Source organism: Pogona vitticeps, chromosome 11 (genome assembly GCF_051106095.1).
Source record: "Pogona vitticeps strain Pit_001003342236 chromosome 11, PviZW2.1, whole genome shotgun sequence".
NCBI lineage: Eukaryota > Metazoa > Chordata > Lepidosauria > Squamata > Agamidae > Pogona > Pogona vitticeps.
The window spans coordinates 16,727,008-16,731,950 of record NC_135793.1 but is presented as its reverse complement, the minus strand read 5'-3'; the positions used below and the strand labels follow the sequence as shown (position 1 = coordinate 16,731,950).

The 4,943-nt window shown below is 43.2% G+C and overlaps 1 pseudogene; it reads left to right on the top strand.

Annotated features, from left to right (window-relative positions):
- The first annotated feature begins 1,034 nt into the window (after positions 1-1,034).
- Positions 1,035-1,189, top strand: LOC140702361 (U1 spliceosomal RNA; annotated as a pseudogene).
- The last annotated feature ends 3,754 nt before the right edge of the window (positions 1,190-4,943 follow it).

Below are 4,943 nucleotides of genomic sequence, written 5' to 3'. Positions count from 1 at the left end.
ATGTAGTATGTGCCATGCCTTGTCTCTGAGACTTCCTGGCCCTGTTCTGATTTAGATACATCAAAGAGATACCACAACCATAAGGACTTGGAAACAACTAAAAGTAGACTGAATTTTGCTTTCCCGTGTATGCAGGGTTAATTTGTGATCAGCAGCCAAGTTTGTGTTCTGTCTTATAAAGCACAGTTAGTTTCCTTGCTGCAACACCCTTTGGAAATACATTCTCTATTAGGTGCCCTGAACTAGTTGAAAAGTGCGTACGTCGAATCCAAATTTCCCATAGGAATGCACTGAAAATTAATTAATGTGTTCCTAAGGGGGGGAAAAGGTCAGAAACTTTAAAAAAAATTAAGTCACTTACCAGGTACTGTAGACTGAGCCCGGCTCCTCACAGTGCCCCCAAACAGCTAAAAGCTGGTACCCAGCAGGCAGCCGGCAGCCATTTTGTGCTCTTTTCCACTCCTTCCCCCTTCCTCTCCCCACCTAACAACTGATCAGCACTGGTCTGAAAGGCTTCACAGGCAGCTTTTAAAGCAAAACTAGCAGCTTTTAAAGCAAGTATGCACGTTTCTACACAAGCAGGTTTCAACTCAAATGGAGCACTTTTTCACCCAAGCACGGTTTAACCCAAAACAAGCAGCTTTAAAACTAAATTTTACATTTTAAATTGACAATACCAGGCAGTCCCAGGCAGTCCCAGGTCTCTCTCTCCCAGCTCTCTAACCGCTTGGACAAGCAAGGAAGCAGACAAGCAGCCTCTTTACTAACTGAAAGTTTGAATTTCCCACTTTCCCTGCCTTCCCCGCACACTAGGTATGCTAATATCTGTGCACTGGAGGATTGTGGGAGGAACACCTGGCCCCTGATAGGGGTCCTGTGGGGCACCCCAAAACACTGAGGAGCTCTCTTGGCCTCTGTTGGGACTGGGGCTGTGCAGCCCTGTTCTGAGCGGGAGGTGCAGCCGGGGGGGGTCACCATGCCTTGGGGGGGCAGGACACAGAAGGTGGCAGGAGGTGCAGGGGCCACTCCAACTCATACTTACCTGGCAGGGGAGATACCATGATCATGAAAGTGGTTTTCCCAGGGTGAGGCTCATCCAGGGTGTGCTGATCCCTGTGATTTCCCCAAATGTGAGAAAATCAACTGCATAATTTGTAGTAGTGGGGGACTGTGTTTGTACTTTCTCCTGGTCTTTCTAGACTCACTCTTTCCCCTTTGGTCCTTGGCTGTTTTTATAACCCTCTGCCATTTAAATTTGCTACCATAGGCCTGTTGGCCCTGCTGGCTTTCCAAGTGGGCTCCAGGTGGCAGATCCTGGAAAACCAGCAGTGCAGATGGCAGAGTGGTGAGGTCTAATGTGGCTGCCACGGAGAACAGCCTCTGGTGACAACAGCCTCTGGTTCAGAGGCCTCCCAGCACTGCGGTGGGAAGCTTCTGGGTGGTGGCGGCTGAACCCTTTTCTACAGTATTCGCTCCATAAGACGCACATACTCCCCCACTTTTTTGGAGTGAAAAATACAGTAATACTTTAGATAGGAGTTGTCGTTCTCCACAGAGTCAGGACTAAACAATATTGTTTGAATGCACTCTGGTCAGATATGCCATGTGATTCAACACTAAATCACATTAGTGTTTTCAGGAGTGGGAGTCCAGGAGTCCATCATGCCCCCAAATTCCACATTTATTTCCAGAGGACCAAACATGAAATGAATCAGTGTAATATGTAAAGTACAGAAGGTAGGAAATGTTCCTGTTGTGATAGTCAGATGCTTTACAGCAGTTAAAGAATGTCATCTTCTAATTTAATTCCTTCAGTAAGGTATTGTTTGGCTTTCAGAGTGCTAGACTCAAATTTGGATGTTATTGGATGTCCTTCGGTTAGTCCCTTTTATTTCTCCACTTGATTTGCTTCACAGGATGGAGAATATCCATTCCATAAGTCACAGAACAGAGTAATGGAATCACAGAATAAGAGTTGGAAGAGACCTATAGGGCCTTATAGGCCATCAAATCCAAGCCCTTACTCAGTGCATGAATCTAAGTTAAAATATATTAGACTGTCTAACTTTCTCTTGAATCCCTCCAGTGCTGGAGTGATCACCTATCTTTCAAGTACTTGAAGAATGCTATCATATCTCCCTTCAGTCTTTCTTTCCAAAGGCTAAACATGTGCAGTTCTTTCAGTCTTTTCTCACAGGGCTCGGTTTCCAGTTTCCTAATGATCCTTGTTGCCCTCATCTGAACTTGTTCTAGGTTGTTGGCATCCTTCTTGAACTATGGTGTCCAGAATTGGACACAGTACTGAGACAACGCTTAACCAATGCTGAATAAAGAGGGACTAATTTCTTCCTCTACTTGTGAATAAAAATTACTGGCAACAGAAGCTAGAAATTTCTTGGAAGGGCCATATTTGACAGAATTTGCCTTCCAATAGATATCAAAATGACGGAAATCTCCTATTCCTATTACATCATCGCTTTTCAAACTTCTTGCAATTTGTTTTTCAAATATTTCACTTACAACTGCTAGTCAGTAGAAGACTCCAGTTACCATGTTCCTTTTATTTTCCACCTCAGTTATTTTAATCCAGATGCTCTCAAGGGAACATCTAATCTCATCCTCCTGTATTTCTGTGCAGGAATATTGTTTTTGACATATAGTGTGACTTCACCTCACTTTCAATTCTTTCTGTTGGTTTTTTTTTTCTGAGCAATTTATAGTCTTCAAGTCCTGTATTCTAGTCATGGGAATCATCCCACCAAGCTATCAGTTATCCCTGTCATGTCATATTTAACCTCTTGAACTGAGATTTCCGGTTCTTCTTCTTTGTTTCTGATACTTCTGGCATTCATGAACAAGCACCAGAGATTAAGAACATAAGAAGAGCCCTGCTGGATGAGGCCAAGGGCCCATCTAGTCCAGCTTCCTGTATCTCACCATGGCCCCACCAGATGCCTTTGGGAGCACACGAGACAACTAGATACCTGTCTCCCGATACCCCCTCCCCAGCATCTGGCATTTTGAGGTCCCTTCCTTTTAAGCCTGGAGATTATACATCCCCATCATGGCGTGTAACTTTTCCTCCAAGAATCTGTCCAATCCTCTTTTAAAGGCATCTAGGCCAGATGCCATCCCCACATCCTGTGGCAAGGAGTTCCACAGACTAACAGCAGGCTGGGTCAAAAAATATTTTCTTTTGCCTGTTCTCACTCTCCCAATACTCAATTTGAGTGGATTTCCCCCTGGTTCTGGTATTGGGTGAGAGGGAAAAGAACTTCCCTCTATCCACTTTACCCATCCCCTGCATAATTTTATGCCTCTCAATCATGTCCCCCATCACACACCTTTCTCTAGACCAAAGAGCCCCAAACACTGTAGCCTTTCCTCATAAAGGAGGTGCCCCAGGCCAGTCATCATTTTAGTTGCTCTCTGAATCATACAGGAATCATACAGATTGTGTGATTTGTAGTCTGGTTTCTTTACTACCTTTTTCTAAAGCTTATTATTGGGCCCTATTAAAGCTGTATTCCTCTTACTATGGATAAGGTAGATAAATCAAAATTAAGCATGATCCAGAAGGGCCTGTATCCAGTAATGCCATTCCAATACTGCTATTCTGCATTTTCAGAATTACTGAAAGGAAAACTGCAGAATGGGCTCTGCTACTTTTGGTAAATCATTTTCATCATCCTGTGGGAAACAGTGCAATCCACTGCAAATATACCAACAGGAATTTTTACTCTAGTAATGTTATGAATGTAATTTTCCCAGAGTTTGGAAGGAACACATTAAATGCAATCGCATTAGCTGTGATAATCTGTGATCTTACTTTGTGGTAAGGGTGTCAGTAACATCATTACATTTAAAAAGTGGTAGAACAATGAACATCATCATCATCATTTTCATTGTAACAGGTAAAAGTATTTCTAAAATATTGCTTTTGCTTGATTTTCAATGAAATTTGTTTCCTAAATCTGTTAAAAGTAATTTAAAACTAACCAAAAATGAATGAGCAATACAACGAACCACTCCTATAATTTTTTTTAAATGCTTACATAAAAATAGTTATCCTTGGGACACGAGGAGAATTAATCGGGGACAAATCACTTTCCACAAGTAATATACTGATCTCTGCAAGTTCTTGAATGGCATCACTATGACAATTGATGTAACAGAGCTTTTACACTAGAGAAAAACTTCACCGACTGGCGTCACAACCATAATTAAAATACAATCACCCTCACCTATCTGTACCTGCTCCTTCAGGTTTCAGAGAGGAGGATGGAAGAGCATAGTCACTCCACCACATTGATTAAGCAACCATCTTCATGAGGTCCCATCCTCCTTCAACCAAACAGCAAACATTCCATCCAGATGCTATAAAAGGAAATATGAGAAGCTGGCCTATTTCATGGGCTCTGCTAGGATACCTTGCTTCCCCAAGTCCCGAAATGAAGACGCAGACAACGTACATTTGGTATTAAACATGGGCCACACTTTATTAGCCAAATCAAATTTCCTTAAGCCAAATGAAACCAAATCCATATTGAGGGGACCTGCGGTAGTGCGGGGAAATAACACCAAATAATTCCTTATATGCCAATGGGCGAGTCCCAGCCCCCAGGTTCCAGCTGTACTACCGACCGGTGGAACCTGGAAAGCTTAATTAAAACACCCGGACCTCCAGCCATCTCCTTTAATGACTTTTTGGTCCGAAGGTGTTTCAGCGCCTCAGTTGCCTTCAGCCCTGTAATCGCACGATCCGCAGGAACTGTCAGCATTGACGCACTGTTACTTAAGAAATATTACCAAAAGGGAAACACCGTGACGACCAGTTATTCCCGCACTACCCGCCAGTGTGACCAGGATTATATAAGAAAACCTACAATCGTTGCCCCAAAACAACGTCCCCCCCCGTTCCAGTGTGGGATAGGCGAAAAATC